The sequence below is a fragment of the Protopterus annectens genome, chromosome 8.part0 (assembly GCF_019279795.1).
Source record: "Protopterus annectens isolate FY-2018-M chromosome 8.part0, PAN1.0, whole genome shotgun sequence".
Taxonomy (NCBI): Eukaryota; Metazoa; Chordata; order Ceratodontiformes; family Protopteridae; genus Protopterus; species Protopterus annectens.
This window is the reverse complement of record NC_056741.1, coordinates 1,239,724,081-1,239,744,938: the sequence shown is the minus strand read 5'-3', so window position 1 is coordinate 1,239,744,938 and position 20,858 is coordinate 1,239,724,081.

Below are 20,858 nucleotides of genomic sequence, written 5' to 3'. Positions count from 1 at the left end.
CCTGGACCAGCTCATTCTGCCACCCAGTAGAGGAAGCAACATTCTTGAACTGTGTTGATTACTAACATGTGGGACCATTGCTTGACAACAGTAGTCAATCTCTAACTGGTCAGATCCAACCATAAAGTAATCACTATGGAAATCCACATCTTACCCACACCCCCCACAAAGGTACCTACCTTGAAAAACTTCTCCAATGCTGACTTTGGACTCCTAAAAACAGAGGTGGCTAACTAGCACCCATGCCAATGGAAAATACCTGCATGACTGCCAAATCATACACAAATACACTGTACAAACATGTACATAAATGCATGAACTATATATACCCAGCAGAACCATGACACTCTCCTCCAAACAGTGAAGGCCAATCTGATGGTCCCCTACCATTAATAACCTGTACAAATGAAGGAAGAAACTGTTACACAAAAAAAGGTGGAGTCCCAAGACTGGTAAAACTCCCTTATTAGCCTCAACAACAACTTGAGATCCCTCATGAAATCATCTAAAGCCAGCTATGATGGCAGAATTACAGCAGACACTGACAACAATCACAAAGCCTTTGATAGTTATATCAAGAACCTCCATGCCAATACCCAGAAGTGCTCTGAGTTACTGCACAATGCTACCTCCTATACTGAGTCAACAGATATTTCCAACATTTTTGCCAACACATTCAGTGTCAGCTTTACCCCCCCCCAAGGGAACAATCAAAATGCCAGAAGAATGCCAGGGACCCAGGGTTACTGTAGCCCAGGTTACAACTGCATTGTTCATGGGCAAGAATACAGCTTCCATGGGACACGAAAATATCCATGGCTGTGTTCTACATGAACTACAAAGATACCTGGTACCACATCTGTATGCCCTGTTCAGTCACAGCCTTACCTCAGGCTTTGTCCCTCCCAAATGGCACACTGCTATAGTCATCCCTCTCCATAAAGGGGTAGTGACTACAGACCCTGGGAATTATCAGCATATTAGCCTGATGAGTCTGATATGTACAGCTATAGAGCACATCATCAGGGACCTGATTGACAAAGATATAAGTAATCTCCTAACTCTGGACCCCCCAGTTTAGATATGTGAAAGGGAGATCATGCCTGCTTAACCTGGTTGACTTCTTTGAATCAGTCACCAGGGCTGTTTATGATGGGAAGGCACTGCATCAGTCTGGTCAAGGCTTTTGATACCATTGCTCAGTCAGGAATTATTGATGAATCCACCAAAATAGGCATTAACCCCTATATCACTAGGGGGCTGCAAACTGGCTCACAGATACAACACACAGTGTGAAAGTAGCAAGATCCAAGTCAAACTCCCAACTAGTCAGGAGTGGAGTCCCAAAGTGATCACTCCTGGGTACTCTCTTGTTCAGCATCTACTTCTCAGGAGTCCAGGCCAACACAAAGGAACTCTGGCTGACCAAGTTTACAGACAACTGCAAGCTGGGAGCCATCATTAACTCCACACGTGTCACAGACATCCTACAGAGAGGCCTCACTGAGACCACTGACTGGTGTGAAAACCATGGCCTGAAGCTTAACACCACAAAATGCATCATCAACCCCTTTGGTAAAAACTCAGTTCCCATGAAGTACCACATCGATAGGAGCCCACTGAACACTATAGGCATTATAAGAGATCTGGGGACACAGGTTGACAGCAACCTCTCCTTCAACCATTGCATTGCCACTGTGGTTAGGAAATCCTTCTATGTGGCACATCTCATTACCAAAGGTTTTGCTTCCAGGAAGGAAGTAGCCATTGTCTCTGTGTACTCTTCTCTCATTAGACCAATCATCAAGTATAATGGCCCATTTGGGATGTACCTCACTAGACACCTGCAACAGCTGGAGAGGCCACATAAGTACCTCACAAAGAGGATCCTAGGCATTAAACACATGTCCTACCCAGACAGACTCAAAGGACTCCAGCTATTCTCCATCTCATATCACCTACTTAGAGGTGATCTCTGCTTGAGTTGCAAAGCCATGTCTGACCCAGCTCTTTTAGAAATGCTACATCTAAAGACATCCCAATTTCTCTGCACCACACACTGCAGAGACATCGACCTCATTACCACAATCAACACAACATACTGGAGGGACAGGTTCCTCACCCAGAGACTGCACATGCCCTGGAATATACTTCCCATAAATGCCAAGCAAAGCACCTAGATGACCCTGTTCCAGAGAAATCTTGATGAGTGGATGGGTAATAGAAAGTTCACCCCAGGGATCAATCTAGTAGCTCTACTTAATAGAGGCAATGGGAACTGACATTGGGTGGCACAATGGCAGGGAACTCCTATGGACTAGGCTTGTAAAGGCTCCATAACAATTATCCTAGTACACACCTATAAACTTATATGGGGAGTGACATCAGCATGACTGATAAAGTAGGCCAGTGGTTGGAAACTTATCAAAATACTTATTTCTGCAAATATACACACTTACACACCCACACACACACATTTGCCAGATCTGAGAGCAGATCTTCGGCCTATCTAGTTATTTGTACTATAGTGTTACACAGTTATCACATGTACTACAGAGCTTACTAGGAGGACAATTGGCCGAAGGTGCTGATAAGGAGAATGACATCAGCAGGACTGATAAAGTAGGGCAGTGGGTGAGAAACTTATCAAAATATTTCTTCCTACAAACCTACACAGTTACACATACACTTATATACCCACACACACACATTTGCCGGATCTGAGAGTAGAACCCCTGCCTATCTAGTTATTTGTACTATAGTGTTACACAGTAATCGCACACGCTACAGAGATTACTGGGCTGACAACTGGCCAAAGGTGCTGATAAGGGGAATGACAGCAGGAGTGATAAAGTAGGGCAGTGGGTGGGAGACTTATTAAAATATTTCTTACAAACATGCACACACACTCATTTGCCAGATCTGAGATTAAATCCCCTGTCTAGCTAGTGATTTGTACTATAGTGCTACCCAATTATCATACATGCTGCAGAGCTTACTGGGCTGACAACTGGCCAAAGGTGCCGATAAGGGGAATGATATCAGCAGGACTGATAAAGTGGGACACTGGGAAGCGTTGTGATTGGAAATGGTCTAAAAATGTTTCACCTGCAAACAAACACACAATCTTTTACATAACTGTCACACACACACACAGACACAGACACACACACACACACACACACACACACACACACACACACACACACACACACACACACACACACACACAGTTGCCAGTATTGAGATTAGAACCCCTACCTATCTAGTTACTTGTACTATAGAATTGTGCCGTTATCACACATGCTACAGAGCTTATAGGGGTGAGCAGTGTCCAATGGTACTTCTAAGGTGAATGAAAGTGGCAGATCTTGTGAAGTAGTGCAACGTGAAGTGTACTGAGTGGGAAGAGTCTCCTAATAGTTAGAACTACGGCTGGACACACACACACACACACACACACACACACACACACACACACACACACACACACACACACACACACACACACTCATGCAGATGATGTGATATTATAAACCCAACCTCAGTAGTGTTACACAATGGGGCTCACCTTTTATGCTGGCATGTGCAACTGTTTACAACTGGTATGCCACTGTCCATAGCAGGACAACACTATATGCCACTCAGGGTATCCATGTGTGTGACTCACTCTGTGTACCTCTGTGTCTCTCTTTCTATCACTGTCTGTCTATCAGTTCCCCACATCTATGTGTGTGTATGATTGACATATGTTATCTGTTGCCTATATATATATATATATATATATATATATATATATATATATATATATATATATATATATATGTGTGTGTGTGTGTGTGTGTGTGTGTGTGTGTGTGTGTGTCTCACAGAACAGATGCAGATATATCAAATATGAGCCATCTACAGCTAGCTGAGGGTAATCCTGTCTGATGTGTGGGGACAATTGAGGTGTACATAGCTGTCTGTATGCACATACATATATGCACAATACAGTCATATATTCCGATGTGGGTTCCAACATGTCCTGTGATTCTCTAAGTGTAGGAGCATGCCCAGTGTGACCTTCTATAGTTAGAGTGGCACTCCATTCCAGAGATAGATTTACTCTGGTCCAGGGTTTTGTTTGCTACAGCCATACCTCTCAGAAGTACACAGGACTTTCCTCAGGGTACTTGCTTTGTTTAGCAGAGATTTTCTGACATATCTGTAGTCTGAAACTGCAATGTATTGCGTCATTACCTAGTGCCAGACATCCTCAGATCATCACAGTGCTTTACCAGAGGAATACTAGTTGTATGATGCACAGACCAATATTATGAGGGCAGCTATGTAAATTCTTGCCCAACAAGGCCTTTTGTGAGGTGTGGCTACAGCCAGTTTAGTAATGACATGGCTGTGTAAACAGTCCAGCAACCTGATGATATACTGGCTGGGTATCTCCTGCTTGTGTGGTATCTTTCTAACCTGAGATGTCATACCCTTGTGTGGGCATACCTCTCACCTGTACATTTTTGGCAGGTTGTCCAGGTTTTTGGCTAGAGGTTTCATCCTTTCTATGTAAACTTGTATTTTTATGGCAAGTTAGTCACATAAAATTGAAGAGTGATGTTGCAAAATAATGACAGACATTACAGTTTCAGAATACATAACCTTCAGACAATTCCCGCTACTGCAAACCCCTCACCCTACTAACTTTCTCAGTATGTAACACATGCCTATCATTGTGACTTTGTTCCACTTTTATTTCTGTCCTTATCCAGACATCTTGCTGTCAGAGGTTGGGAGTCATGGGTGTGGGTACAGAGTGCATTCAACTGTGCAGGCATGTCAATTATATAGAAAAGCAAACATAAGAAAAAAGGATTATTGAGAATGACCATTGGCAATAGTACCATAAAACACTTATATTCACAAAAGCCTTGGCACCTCTGCTACACATCCTTCAAGGTATCACTAATATGTGTAGTATATTCCACATAGCACTGTGACTTCCAGGTATGTCAGTGGCAGAGAAATGGGTGTCACTGGCATGCATAAGAGTTGGCACTGCAGTTATCTGCATGTGACCCTGTCAAAGGCAGCACTGTACCTAGGGCACTACAAGACGATTGCCAGGAGAATGTGCTGGCTAGATCCAGAAAGTATTAACCACACATACACATAGCTCATTGTCCCCTGCATATTGTGGACAGGCAACATGTTTTCATGCGTATTGGTACAGCCCTGCCAATGTGTGCTATGCTACTATTTACCTGCAAACATACATGTTACTGCATTTGTGTGGGTATATGGGGGTCACACCTGTCAACTGTAGACATTTGCACAGACTGTGCTGATATTTGCTTTACATTTTGATTCCATGTACCATGCTATTGTGCCCTGTCTTGGGGACTAGAGGCATATCAGTAAAGACCCCAGGTTAGATTGTACTGGTATACATTTGAGTTTCAGACTTCTTACACTTCATAGCCTTACTGCAACTGCGGGCCATGCTGTGCTATCACTGTGTAAGTCTGTAGGGGGGTCCATTCAACAGTGCCACCATTTGTGTGCCTTTACCAAACATTTCTCTGTGGTTTTCTATAGCTAACTTGCTGTGTGGGTGTGAGGGGTGGTTATGGGACCCCCACATTGACATCTATGCCTGTGACCTTTGATCCCCCAGTTAGTTGTCCCCACACATATACCACAGTGAGATTTGCCACATTGGGTACTACTGCATAGTGTGTGGAGCCCAGTTTTGGCCAGACATTTTCTAGTGTCCCACATAGTTGTCAGTTGTGTGCTGCTATCTCAGTAGGCCACCCCATTCCCTTGTATGCATGCAGCATTACCATAGATATGCTAGCAAAACATACTAATCCATTCATTTATTGTTAAGAAGACTGACTTATCTTGTGCTTGTGGCAATTGTGAGGACAGTGCTTGAGGGCCCCTATGTTGGATGCACACAGAGAACACTGCCTGTACATGGTAAGTTACAGGTAATGTGATGTGTGTGTCATCCATTTTACTGTGTGTGAAAGTCAGAGAGAGGTGTCAGTCCCTGGGGTCCCTACATTGTCAGTGTGTGTGCTATACTTTGCCTCTTTGCTAAGACCTAAGCATAAAGGGCATGCCTCCGTCTGCCTACGGGAGCAGGCTCAGGGGCCTCCTCCTATGAGTCTCACTGTATCTGTGGGGACCTTGGCAATGGTGGTGGGCTGTGTGGCCCTTCCTCATGCTGTTCCTGCTGCAGCTGTTTCCACAGGATCATATTGTGTAGCATGGCACATACTATGAACATGTGTGCACATGTGGCTGGAGAGTACTGCAAGGATCTACCAGATATGTAATGGTAGCAGAATTGTGACTTAAGCATCCTAAACACATGCTCTATAATGGTTTGTGTGTGTGCCTCATTAAGGCATTCTTGTGTGGGTGTGTGTGCATTACTGATGGTAGTCATTCACGGCTCCAGTGCATAGCCAACATCCCCCAGCAAATGGCCATACGGGATGCCCCAACTGGCAAATGCCTGGCACAGCTATGATGAATGCCAGACGTGGGAGTCATGACAGCTTCCAGGGCTGCCAGCGCACACATTCATGATAATGCCCTGGGCATTTCATGCGACCTGGCAGTTGATGGAGGGGAATCCCTGGCAGTTTATGTAGTCCCTACCCTGTTCACTGGGTGGTGCTTTAATGTGAATGTGCGTGCAGTCGATGGCACCCAGTACCTCCAGATATTCTGCTACATGGTGGAAGAGATGCATATTCCTGGTCCTCTCCTCATGGGTGTTGGGAAAGTAAATGTGCTCACCGGCATGTGGTAGCATGGATGCCTGTGAGATCTCCATGATATCCCCAGTAGGTCTTTGGAAAGTACCTATAGCTAGAATTCTTAAGGCTACAATACCTTGGTATCCACTGGGCTGGGTTCCCCTCTCTTGGTTCTTGGTCTGAATTTAGGCCGACACAGCTCAGTGATTTGCTTATGTATGTCTCTGTCCACCCTGTAACACTCTACTATCTCTAGATCATGTAGCCCCTGGTAAGTTACCCTGGGTCTGAACACTCTTCTCCTCCTCCTTGGTCTGTGGAGGTTGTCAGCATTATCCTTCTCTCCACCATCAGCCTCTAGCACATACTGATGGATAAAAGCAATGGCAGCCCCTAATATGTTTCCAGTTAAAATTTCCCACATGTGTACACCAATGGTGCAGAGTTTGTGGAAAAAAACATACTTTATACTGTTGTGCTGCAGATGCTGCCTGTATGATTGTCTGACTAGGAAGCATTCCACCTGCCAGCTATATTATTTGTACTTGATTGCTTTAATTCTGCCATTTTACTTTTTTTTTCTTTTTCCCCTTCCCATTTCCTCCCCTTTTAAGCCCCGAGGCCCGCCTCACAAACCCGGTGCCCAAATATAAACATTCCTGCTATTTCCATTTTTTTTGTTTGTTTTAGACCAGGTGTGCACTGCACAAACCCATTTAGCTTATGTAAACAGTAAGAAATGGCCCTCCCCTGGGTGTGAACATGCTCTTCAGTTCATGGAATAAGTCAATACAGCCTTAGACACAGCCCCCTGCTTAGCTGTGCTTAGCTAAGCTCATCTCTGCACCTCAGGGCTCCAATGTGCTTACAACATGCCTTACACATCCCCTTTTCATGTGTGTTGCTCCTCCTAGTTACACCATCATGCTAGAGCACCTACACGGTTAAGTGCAGTTCAGGACTTAGAAGATTTTTATGATTCAGTAAATTTCCCCTCATTTGCATACCCATTGCCTTAGTCCATAGTTACTGCACTTACGCAGAGCCTTTCCCCTTGGCAACCACTATTCCTTGGTATTCTTTTCATTCTGCATGCTATAGACTATAATGGCAAAATGCAGATTTCCCTTAAAATCGAGTCTTTACATTTTTTTTAATTTCACCACAATCCCGTTTGCACGCCGATGCCCTATGCTTAAATGGCCGAGATTGGCCAAAAAAAATGATTTTTATAAAAAGAAAACAGTTTTCCATGCCAGTGGCTATATATTTGGCCATTGGCATGCCTAAACACTGTAATACATGTTTTTCAGAGAGCTGTCATGTCTCTGTTTTGTTATTTGCAGAAATGTATTTGGTTAGTAACCGAATACATTTTTGTAAATAACACTGTTCTTGCATGGATACCTGGCTGCTTGGTAAATCACTAATTAACCTTATTTGCATGTTTTTTACCAGCAAATGAGGTAATTAGTGTTCTGCAGCTGTATCCATGCTGGAACAGTGTAGGCACACTCATGCATGTCCGATCAGCTGTTTGCTGGATCGCTCAGCGGCCATATTCTTTGCAGTAATGGCTACACTGTTCCTGCATGGAAAATTTTTACTTCTGCTCACATGACTGTCTAGTGTTTTTCTGATTTAAACTTTAGGGAATTAGTGTTGACAATTTGCTCAAGCCATTTCTTGCAAACCCTGTCTTCATTAATGATAACTGTCTTTTAAGAGATCATGGTCTCTGTGTAGATTACTTGGGCTTTTTTCATTGTGAACACCTTGAAAGGACTTGCAAATTGAATATGAGTATGTTGTCATAGCAGAAATGGCAATTTCAAAAGGTAAAGAGATGACATATCTCAGACTTCTCATATGACTATTGTGACAATCCATCTGCATTACCATGTCACATGGTTTCCTTATGTTTGATTAATGTTGCAGAAAGTATGCAATATTTATGACCTTCTTCCATGAAATGAATATCACTAGCAGAGTTGGTGATCCTTAATCACTGTAAAGCTTTTTTGATGGGAATATTGCTTGAACCTGTATATTCCCCAAATCAGGTTATGAATTATTTATATTTGGGCATAGTCACATTCAGGGTAACTCAGTGATCTAGAAGCAAATGCATTTTGTATCACTGTGCCATCCTGGAGTTTATTGAATGGAAAACAATGAATTCCATAAGACAAACCCAAGATAAATAGAAGTACTTCATTCTTTTATCTGATATGATCATTTTTGTCATCTCTACAGTGGCATCCTTCCATCCATTTATATTCAAACATATTCTATAGCAGTGTATTTAACTGTACTAGCAATATGGTAGCAGTTAACCAGCTCTGATATTTTTTTTCTGGAGATTTGTTGCCCTTTGTAGAAACTCCAACTCATTTAGAGATTTATCTAGACCAATCTTGTGAAGTACTTTTCCATAATATGCTATCTTTTTTCAAAACTTTCCTTGGCTCTTTTCACTCTAAGCTTGTGCTTTTTTGCCTGTCTTTTAAACACTTAAAGTTATCCCGTTCTTCTTTATTTTCCTTGCAAACAGCATAATGTCTTAGAGGCATTGCATATTAAAATTCTGTCAACAGAAACATCCCAGTAGCCTAACAAGTGATACAGTCAACATTTTAAGACATCTGCATCCCAGATGCATTACTTACCTTCCAGCTACGGCATGTCAGCAGGTTTATAATATTCATCAGTATCTCCATGAATGTCACTTCAGCACACAGGCAGTGATGTCAATAAGAAAATGGACCAAGGCTGGCATAAACTTCACACTGGTGTAGACAGGAATGCATGTATCAGGAGGATGAGGTATAAGTGGATTCAGTCAGGTGTAACACTGAACACACTGTAAACATAGTACCTAATGGGGACTACAGTTAAAGGACAACTTCCAGTATGGATAGAAATAAATTACCATGACAAGAAGAATAAATCTACAGCAGGAAAAAAAAAAACATTTCAGCTTGTGCCATTACCATATCTGCAGTGAGCTCTAAAAGTAAGATTAAACAGATAAGCACTCCTACACTCATTGGAATAAAAATCAGACTTCCCCCTGGTATGTAAACACAGCTGTGAATAAGTTAAGCTGTGCTCTACAAAAACATGCACAATTATATCTTTCACAGCATCAGTTGTACAAAGTTAACTTTTAGGATGTGCTGCACTGGGAAAAGAAAAAAACTGTTAATCAGATATGTTCTCTAGACAGAAAGCCCCTTTTCAGTGGTGATCCTGATGCAATGGTGGCAAAAGTGATTTGCTCAGAATCACACAATAGAAAATGAAGACTGTGGGAATCAAAGGCACGACTTCTGCAGACTCTGAGTCTTGAAGTATGTTCATAGGTTGGTACTAGGCTATCAGCCCTAGGGCCTATACAAGCCTAGCCATAACAATTCCCTGGCTATTACTTCCCTGGTCCCCTGTCTAACAGGGTGACTGACGTGATCCCTGGGTGAATTTTCTATCTCCCATCCGATCGCCAAGGTTCTTTTTGAAGAGGGCCAAAGAGGTACTCAGCTTGACATGTATGGGCAGTCTATTCCAGAGTATGGGGAGTCTCTGGGTCAGGAACCTATCCCTCCAGCTTTTTTTGTTCATTTTGGTGGCCAGGTTTAGATCCCTGGAGCATGTGACTCTGACAGAGTGGGATTTCTTTAAGTGTAGCATGTCCAACAGCTCTGGGTTTGACATGGCCTTGTATGTTAAGCAGAGATCACCTCTGAGCTGGCGATATGCAACAGAGTATAGCTGGAGTTTTTTTAGACAGTCAGCATAGGGCATCTGCTTTAGGCTTGTGATTCTTTTAGTGAGGTATTACTGTGGCCTTTCCAGTTGTTGCAGATGTCTTGTTAGGTACATGCCAAATGGGGAGTTGTACTCTATAATGGGTCTAATGAGGGATGAGTACAGTGGGACAATGACCTCCTTTTTTTGGATGAAAAGCCCTTAATGATGAGGCGTGCCACATAGAAGGATTTCTTGACTGTTGTGGCAATGTGGTTATCGAAGGTGAGACCACTGTCCACTTGTGTCCCTAAGTCTCTTATCACACTTTTGGTGTTTAGTGTACTCCCACAAAGGGGATAACTATACATTTCTTGGCATTGAGCTTGAGCCCATGCCTCTGGCAACAAGCGTCTGTTTCTGTAAGGCCCTTTTGTGGAATATCCACATCATTTGGGGATTCAATAATGGTTCCCAGTTTGCAGTCATCTGCAAACTTTGTTAGCCAGAGTCCCTTAGTGCTGGCCTGTACTTCAGAGAAGTAGATGCCAAACAAGAACGGTCCCAGGACTGAACCCTGTGGTACTCCACTTGTCACATGTCTGGAGCTGGATTTGGAGTCAGCTACTTTTACAGTGTGGGTTCTGCCAGTAAGCCAGTTGGCAACCCATCGAGTGACATAGGGATTAATGCCCAGCTTAGTAAGTTTATCTATGATTCCAGAGTGGGGGGGGGTGGTGTCGAAGGCCTTGGCGAGGTTCAGATAGGCTGTGTGGACCACCTTGCTGTCATCCATGGCTCTGGATACTGATTCAAAGAAGTCAGTCAGGACAAGGAGACAAGATCAGCCCTTTACAAAACCAAAATGGGTGGGGTCCAGTGTTTGAAGGTTGCCAATGTCTTTGTTTATAAGTTCCACGATAATGCGTTCCATGGCTTTGCAGATCAGGCTCGTCAGACTGATAGGTTCATAGGTAGGTACTAGGCTATTGGCCATAGGGCCTATACAAGTCTAGCCAATAAGGTACCCTGGCTTTCGCCATCCAAGAAAATTATTTTCCTGTGCCACTGTCGAGCAGAGCCACAGAAGTGATCCCGGGGTGAATTTCCGATTTCCCATCCAATCATCAAGATTTTTCTTGAAGAGTGCTAATGAAGAGCTTTGTTTGATATAGATAAGTAGTTTGTTCCAGAGTATGTGGAGTCTCTGGGACAGGAATCTTTCCCTCCAGCATGTTCTGTTTATTGTGGTGACAAGATTTAGGTCCCTAGAGTGTGTAGGTTGGAGGGATTGGGATTTCTTTAAGTGGAGCATGTCCAACAGCTCTGGGTTTGACATAGCTTTGTATGTTGGGCAGAGATCGCCTCTGAGTAGGCGATATGCAACAGAGTAAAGCTGGAGTTTTTTGAGAGGGTCTGCGTAGGGCATCTCTTTGAGGCCGGTAATCCTCTTTGTGAGGTATTTCTGTGGCCTTTCCAGTTTTTGTAGATGTCTTGTGAGGTACATACCAAAAGGGGTGTTGTAGTCTATAATGGGTCTAATGAGTGATGAGTAGAGGGGAACAATGACCTCTTTTTTCTTGGATGAGAAACTTTTTGTGATGAGGTGTGCCACATAGAAGGATTTCTTGACTACCGTGGTGATGTGATTATCAAAGGAGAGACTACTGTCCACCTGTGTCCCAAGGTCTCTTATCACACTATCGGTGTTAAGTAGACTACCACCTATGTCATAGTTCATGGTACATAGTTTTTACCAAAGGGATAACAATGCATTTTTTTGGCATTAAGCTTGAGGCCATGGCTTTGACACCTGGCATTTGTCTCAGTGAGGCCCTTTTGTAGGATGATCACATCATTAGGAGTTTTGATTATGGCTCCTAGCTTGCAGTCATCTGTGAACTTTGTTAGCCAAAGACCTTCTGTGTTAGCCTGTACTTCAGAGAAGTATATACCAAACAGAAGAGGGCTTAGCCTGTACTTCAGAGAAGTATATACCAAACAGGAGAGGACCCAAGACTGAACCCTGTGGTACTCCAATTGTCACTGGTCTGAAGTTGGATTTGGAGTCTGCTACTTTCACAGTGTGGGTTCTGTCAGTGAGTCAGTTGGCAACCCATCTTGTGACATAGGGATTTATTCCTAGTTTAGTGAGTTTATCTATAATTCCAGAGTGGGGGGTGGTGTCAAAAGCCTTGGCGAGATCTAGATAGGCTGTGTGAACCACCTTACCCTCGTCTATGGCTTTGGTGACTGCTTCAAAGAAGTCTATCAGGTTTAGGAGACATGATCTGCCTTTTACAAACCAGATTACCAATGTTTTTGTTTATAGGTTCCATGATGACACGTTCCATGGCCTTGCAGACCATGCTCGTCAGGCTAATGGGGTGGTAGTTCCCAGGGTCTGTGGTGGCTCCCCCTTTGTGGAGTGGGATAACCATCACTGTCCACCATTCAGTGGGCACAAAGCCTGATGTGAGGCTATGATTGAACATGGTACATAGGTGGGGTGCCAGTTCGTTCTGTAGTGGATGTAGAACGCAGCCTGGGATTTTTTCAGGTCCCATGGATGACGTGTTCCTGGCTTTAGAGAGTGTGTTTTTTACCCATGCAGCCATGATTACAGGAGCTTTGCATTCTTCCACTACAGAGATGGGCCCTTTAGGGGGTGAGAGGGGGGTAAAGTTTGCACTGAACCTATCTTCCAGGATGTTGGCAATATCAGTTGGTTCCATATATTTAGTGCCATAATGCTGATGGGATGATAGTTCCCGGGATCCAAGGTGGATCCCCCCTTGTGGAGTGGGATAACTGTAGCTGTGCACCACTCATTGGGTTCAAAGCCTGAGGTGAGGCTATGATTAAACATGACACTTAGGTGAGGTGGCAGTTCATTTTGTAGTTCATGTAATACACAGCCTGGGATGTCATCTGGTCGCCTGGATGCTGTATTCTTAGCTTTGTAGAGTGCATTTTTACCTGCGTGGCCATGATTACCGGAATTTTGCAATCTTTTGGTATTGAGCTGGGCCCTTTAGGGCGTGAGAGGGGGGTGAATTGGCACTGAATCAATCTGCCAGGATATTGGCAATATCCTTGGGATCACTATATTTAATGCCGTTCATTTAGATTCTTGACATAACTATAGAATGCCTTGTGGTTGTCCTTGGAATCTTTGGAAATTTTATTTTTGTAACTAGCTTTGGAAGATTTTATGAGGGATCTCAACTTCTTACTGAGGCTGGTACAGGAGTATTTTGCATCCTGGGATTTTCCTCTTTTCTGCAACTGTTTCTTCCTTCTGTTGTATAGTTTGTTTATGGCAGGGGACCACCAGATTGGCTTCTTTTTTTTTGGAGGAGAGCATCTTGGCTCTATTTGGAATGGCACGATTCATGCATGAATGGATGTGCTCGTACAGTGCCTTAGTGTAGGATTCCGCAGTCGAACTTTCAGTTCCCGTCTGCATGGTTGTCATGATGTTTGCAACTTCTGACTTGAGTAGCATTAAGTTAGGTTTGGAGAAGTTTTTTATGGAGGTTTCCTTACTGGAGGGTGGGGGTGCGATGTGGATGTCAAGAGTAATTAGCCTATAGTCAGACCTGACCATCGAGGGAGTGACCACTGACATGGAGCATTGATCTCCCATGTTGGTAATGACCATGTCTAGGATATTTGAGCCCCTGGTGGGACTATGGATTAGTTGATACAGGGCTTTGGAATTTATGAATACCAAGAACCGTTGGGCTAAGGTGTTGGTGCCCAAATAGTTTTTCCAATTAATGGCAGGGTAGTTGAAATCACCCATTATTAGGGTGTTTGGTTGCATCTTAATATTTTCCAGTATGTTTAGAAAGGTGTAGTGAGAATCTTGGGCCATGGTGGGGGATCTGTAGCAAGCTACATTTTGGATTGCAGTCTTACCTAGTATTAGTTGTACCTGTAGAATTTCAGATGCATTGTGTTGGGCAACTAGCCTGGAGGTGTGAATATCCTTGGTGAATATGGACACTCCTCCGCCTTTAGTACTTCAGTCCTGGTAGTCTTGAAACTCTGTCCCAAACTGCCATTCATACCCTTATCATATGTATATTATTGTGCAATACATGGACTGAGCATCTCTGCTGACTCTTATCAGTGCACATATATGAAATGTTCAAAGAGTCTTGATTATGCAGTGGCACTGATAATAATTTAATCAGTGTTATTCACTATCAGTGTACCACAGTAGTGTCTGGGTAAGTTAAGTTTTATATGATACTTTAACTCATTGTCACCTATGTGGTGTGGAAAGTTGCACCTCTAGCAGCCTACATACAGCTTGCATTCAGGAGAATTTTTTGAAAAATAAATTTAAGAAAGAAACATGAAAATATTTTGTGAATAGTAAAAGCTAGTAAAATAGCAATGTTATCAGTAAGAAGTATGATTTACTGTGATAGTAATCAGTGCTTTCATAGTGATTCCATAAACACTATAATATATTATAATGCATGTGATGCCCATGCCCTGGGCCAGCAATTAAGGAGCCTCAGTCCACACCACTAACACCAGAGAGGGCATCTCATATATGAGGAAAGGATAGCAAATACCCACATTAAAGTGCAATTTCCCTTAAGAGCACACAGAGATCACAGTCAGTTCAGGGCTGGTCGCTCCCTTGCTCTCTAGGTCCCCAATAAGACTCCCCACTGGCACAGCTATAGGGCCCAGATCTCAGCGTAGTGGGCAAGCGAAAACCTCCAGCACCCTCTCTGTCCGACCAGTGCTTGGTGTCCCTGCCCAAGTAGCTGACATACACACACACATGCACTTTGAGAAGAGTTTATACAACCACACTGACATTCCTGGGGAAGGCTGGCACAGGTTCTTCAGCTGTGCCCCTTTTTTCCTAGACTATACAGTAGTACCAGATGCCACCATCCACTAATAATTATCAGCTACTCAAAGGCCTTTAAAAGGATGTCCAGTTATTACTGTGCAATATTATTATCCAATTGGTAGTATAACCCAGGGCTAAAGCTATTAGAGTGGCTTTGTACAGTTTTACCAAAGGCATGCAAGTACTTTTAAGAGCTTAAATTATCTCTGCACAAACCAGCCACAATTAAAAGGTTTTAAAATATTTAATAAATAATAAAAACACAAGACAATACTTTCTACTAAACAGTGCTAGTCAAGAGTTCAGCAGAGATCACACAGAAATACTTAAAATAAATCAGTAGTATTGTTCTGACATCACAGAAAAGCAGTCTAATCTTTTTAGTTGCTAACTATTTCTAAACAAAAACACAAATCTAAGATAACTTACATATGACAACAGGCAGCGCTGTGAGTTGGATAGTCAAGACAAAAATGATTAATGCCTTTTGATTCTCTCTGTTTAAATTGTTATTGCAGTTCTGATAAAAATTACATCATTTCTTTACACTTTCCTGGTGTTCCCCAAGCTGACAGATACTACATTCTTTTGTTATCTTGCAGCTGCAGGAAACCTCATCAGTAAAAGACATTCCACGGGTAAACTCTAGTAATTATTCCTTAAGTTAAAACAATAGGCAGGAAGCCTTTATCTAGCCCAACCAGAGCTGAATTGTAAACATCAAAGACAGTTATGAAATAATTTTAACTTCAAAGGACAAACAAGAAATGCTTGTCTTAGCTTTCTTTACAACAGAGGGCAATGCTTTTACATTGTTTTAAGTTCAGTTTCACATCATATTTTTTTCATTTAAGAAAACAAGTCTGTAGTTCAACATTCATATTTACAAATGATAGAATTATGTAGAAAATCCTATCTGGCCAGGCTGGCAGCCTTCACATCCCCCCCCCATGGAGAACTCAAGCTAGTTTTTCAAGTGACACTTGAGAAATGCTGCTTGAGAGGATCAGGTCTATCTGAGTATACCTACCCCATTGCCTGTCTTGAGAGTCCATCTGCATTGGCATTGCTACTCCACAGTGCTGCATTGACATATCATATGCTTGCAACCCTAGGCTCCATCTTAGCAACTTGGCTTTTTCCTGTCTGGCTCTGTTTAACCATATTAGAGGGCTGTGATCTGTTATAACAGTGAAATTCCTTCCATACAGGTAAGGCTGATGTTTCTGCAATGCCTGCACTATGGCTAGACATTCCTTTTCGACAGCTGCATAGCATTCCTTCCTGGGTTGGAGCCTATGACTGAGATAAACCACTGGGTGCTCTTCCCCCTTTGAAAAAATCTGGCTAAGTACAGCCCCCACCCCATGGTTTGAAGCATCCACCTGAACAACAAATTCTTTGCTGTATTCTGGACTGGCTAACACAGGGGGTCCTTCCAAAGCTTCTTTAAGCTTCTGGAATGCCTGGTCACATGCTGGGGTTCACACTAGCTTATCTGGCCTGTTCTTCCTTGTCATGTCTGTGAGGGGAGCAGCTATGGTACTATAACTGGGGATGAACTTTCTGTAGTACCCTGCTGTCCCTAAAAATGCCCTCACCTGCTTTTTGGTAACAGGTGCAGGCCATGTCTGAATAGCTTCCACTTTGACAGGTTCTGGCCTTATCTTACTACTCCCCACTCTATGTCCTAGGTAGGAGACCTCTGTCATACCCACCTGACATTTGCACAGCTTAATGGTCAACCCTACCCTCTGTAGTCTGCCCAGCACCTCCTTGACATGCTGAAGGTGCTCAGGTCAGGAATGGCTGTAAATGACAATATCATCTAGGTAAGCAAGGGAAAACCCTCCTGCTCCTGCTAGGATATGATGTACCAGCCTCTGGAAAGTCGCTGGGGCATTTTTCATCCCAAAGGGCATCTTTGTGAATTTATACAAGTCAAAAGGAGTCACAAGGACTGACTTCTCTCTAGCACTGGGAGTCAGGGCCACTTGCCAGTAAGCCTTGGTAAGATCAATGGTTGTAAGATACTTAGCCCCACCCAGACAGTCTAGGGCCTCATCTGTCCTAGGCATGGGGTACGCATCTAACTCTGTGTGACTATTTCATTTCCTGTAGTCCACACAGAACCTGGTGCTGCCATTGTTTTTGGCACCAGCACCACTGGGTAGGCCCAGGGACTGTTGGACTCTTGAATCACCTGTACCTCCTCCCTCAGAGTCTGTTTGACTCTCTCAGGCACTCTATAAGGGGCCTGCCTAATAGGTCTTTGGGGTCCTGTATTCATCTGGTGCTGCACCAGGTGGGTGCACCCTGGTTTTCCAGTGAACATGTCTCCAAATTCCTACAACACTGCTCGGATTTCTCAAACCTGGGTAGGAGATAGCTGCTGGGACATTGCTACCCCTTTCACTGAGGTGTCAGCCCGAGCCTCACTGTGGAGATCAGTCCCCAGATCTCCATCAGACTCCTCCTGCAATCCACTGCAAATGTTCAGCACAAGGGCCTCCCTATCATGGTAAGGTTTCATCATGTTAACAGGGTACAATTTGTGCCCCTGCCATCTGACTAGCAGTTCCACTATGTAGTTAACATCACTTACCTTTCTTACCACCTTGTAGGGTCCCTCCCAAGCTGCTTGCAGCTTGTTGTGTCTGACAGGAATGAGAGCCATTACCTGCTGCCCCACAGCATACCCTCCAGCTCAAGCATTCCAGTCATACCACACCTTTTTATGTTGTTGGGCTTTTGCCAGGTTCTCCTGGGCCAAGTCCATTAGTTCCCTGAGCCTTGTCCTGAGGTTTAGGATGTATGCCACAACAGCCTCCTTGTGAGACTCGCACTCACCTTCCCATTCATCTCAAATTAAATCTAGAGGTCCCCTCACCCTATGCCCATACAGCAACTCAAAGGGTGAAAAACCTGTGGATTCCTGGGGAACCTTTCTGTAAGCAAATAACAGATGGGGCAAATATTTGTCCCACTCCCTGTTAAACTGATCTGCAAATGCCCATAGCATGGACTTGATTGTAGAGTTTAACCTCTCAACAAGACCATTAGTCAGGGGATGGTAGGGGGTGGACTTCATGTGCTTCACCCCACATGACTTCCACAGACAAGCCAGTAGGTCTGGCATGAAATTGGCACCTCTGTCAGTCAGTATTTCCTTTGGGAAACCTACCCTGCTGAAAATCTCTAACAAAGCATTTGCCATCTTCTCTGCTCTGCCTCAATGGAGGACAAAACCACTGCCTCAGGGTATCATGTAGCATAATCCACTACCACTAGGATATACTTTTTCCCTGTGGAATTTGGGGTACTCAGAAGACCCACAATATCCATAGCTCCCCTCAGAAATGGCTCCTCAATCACAGGCAAAGTCATCAAAGGAGCTCTCACCTTGTCTCCTACCTTGCCTACCTTTTGGCACTGCTCACAGGTCCTGCAGTATCCTGTTACATCTCTAGAAATTCCAGGCCAATAGAAGTTCTGCATAATATGCCTCTTTGTATGTTTTATCCCCATATGACCTGCAAAGGGAATATCATGGGCTATGGCTAGAAACACCAGATGGTAGACTCTAGGCACTAACAACTGCTGTACTCTCTCACCTTCTAGCCCTCCCTCAGCGGTCCACTCTCTGTATAGTAGCCCTTTGTCCCAGTATACAGATTCCCCCTTTCCTTGAGAATCAGGTGTCTCCCTAGATACCTACCTCAGGCCTTGGAATGTAGGGTCTGAGAGCTAGGTCTGTCTCAACTCTCTCCTTGTAACCCTTTCCAGCTCCCCTTCCACAGGAAGTCTGGCAACCTCTGACAGTGGTGCCTCACTGTCAGCCTGGGTACTACTACTCACCAATACCTTTGCAGTCACTCTGTCCAGGGGACCATCAGTACCCACGAGCAGCTGTGGCTCACATTTAGTCTTACTGCTACAGAGTAGCTCCCTCCTTGAAGTAACCAGCTCAACAGTCCTGGCTGCAAGTATGCAGTATGTCTCGGTCTCCCCCAGGCTACCAGACTTACCTGCTTGTCTACAAGCCTGACTGCGTGTAACTGCATAAGCACCTGGTACTGCCTCATCCAAATCCTTCCCTCTCAGGACATCTCCAGGATGGTAGCTTAGTACCCCTGTTGTCTCAAGACAACCTATTAATGGCATTTTGTCTTTCCCACATACTGGCTCCCTCACCTTTTGTTCCCCACCTTGCCTCCATGGACACCTGTATGCCACATGACCCCACTGGTTGCATTCAAAACATTTACCCCTAGCTCCTGGATGTGTACCTGTACTAGTGGCTTCTCCTGCTACTGGCAGATTCTATTGGGGCAGTCTGTGCTGCCCACCATGGGTTCTTTTAAACCCATGAGCAGTACTGGGGGTCCCCTTCCTGTGCAGGGCTGCCCTCCTTGCCAGGTATAAGTCTCCCTTCTTCTCCAACTCATCTGAAGTAGTACATTGTCTATCAGCTAACCAGATCTTCATGTCCTCAGGCAAAGTGCTAAGGGCTTGTTCTGTCACCAAAAGGTCTGCCAGCCCTTCAAAAGTGGTGACCTGACATCCACTCACACACCTATGGAAATAAGTGCTCAGTTCAGCAACATATTCACACACAGTTTCATCTGCCTAGTGTCTATGATCATGAAACTTTTTCCTATATGTTTCATTTGTTAGCTTAAACAATTCTAACAGACAATTTGTTTACAGCAGTATAATAAAAACATGCAACATCAGATAATTTAGATAAAACAGTTACAGCTTTATCATGGAGTCAGGGGGTCAGGAACTGTACCCAGAGCCCTTGTTCTACTTCATACTGTTTACATACCCTCTCAAATATATGAATGAAACTATCAAAATTATCCCCCTCATTAAACTATGAAAGAAATGTACTGACCTTTTGTGCTTCTGGGGTCCAGTTACTCCCTTCCCCATTACTTCCATGACTCTGGTGAAGAGTCAGCATCTCCTTTTCATGCTGCCTCTGCTTTTCTTTTTCCTCAGCTTCCAGATGTAACAGTTTCTCATTCTCCTCAATCTCTAGATGTCTCAGTCTCTCAGCTACTTCTACTTCCACACGCCTGGCCTCCACCTCAAGTCTCTTTAGCTCCAGCTGGATTTTTAAGTCGACTGCAGAAAGGTTGAGCTGTCCATTCTCTGAGGGTATTCTATCTCCACTGCAAGTCTGATTGTCCTCCTGGTTGCTGTTTTCTGATGCAGCTGTAACCAAGGCTGAAATCAGGTTTGCCTTAGTCAGGTTTCCATCCACCAGTCCCCTAGCCTGGCACATCTCCACCAGCTGGCTCCTTGTCTGCTTTCCATACATCTCTACTGACATGCTGCCTACTCACCCAGACTAAACTAACAAAAGAAACAAAACAATTGTGATCTGAACTCTGAGTATTCACTGTGTGGCTGTTTTAGAGTACAAAACACTTTCAAAGCTCATTGTACGCAAG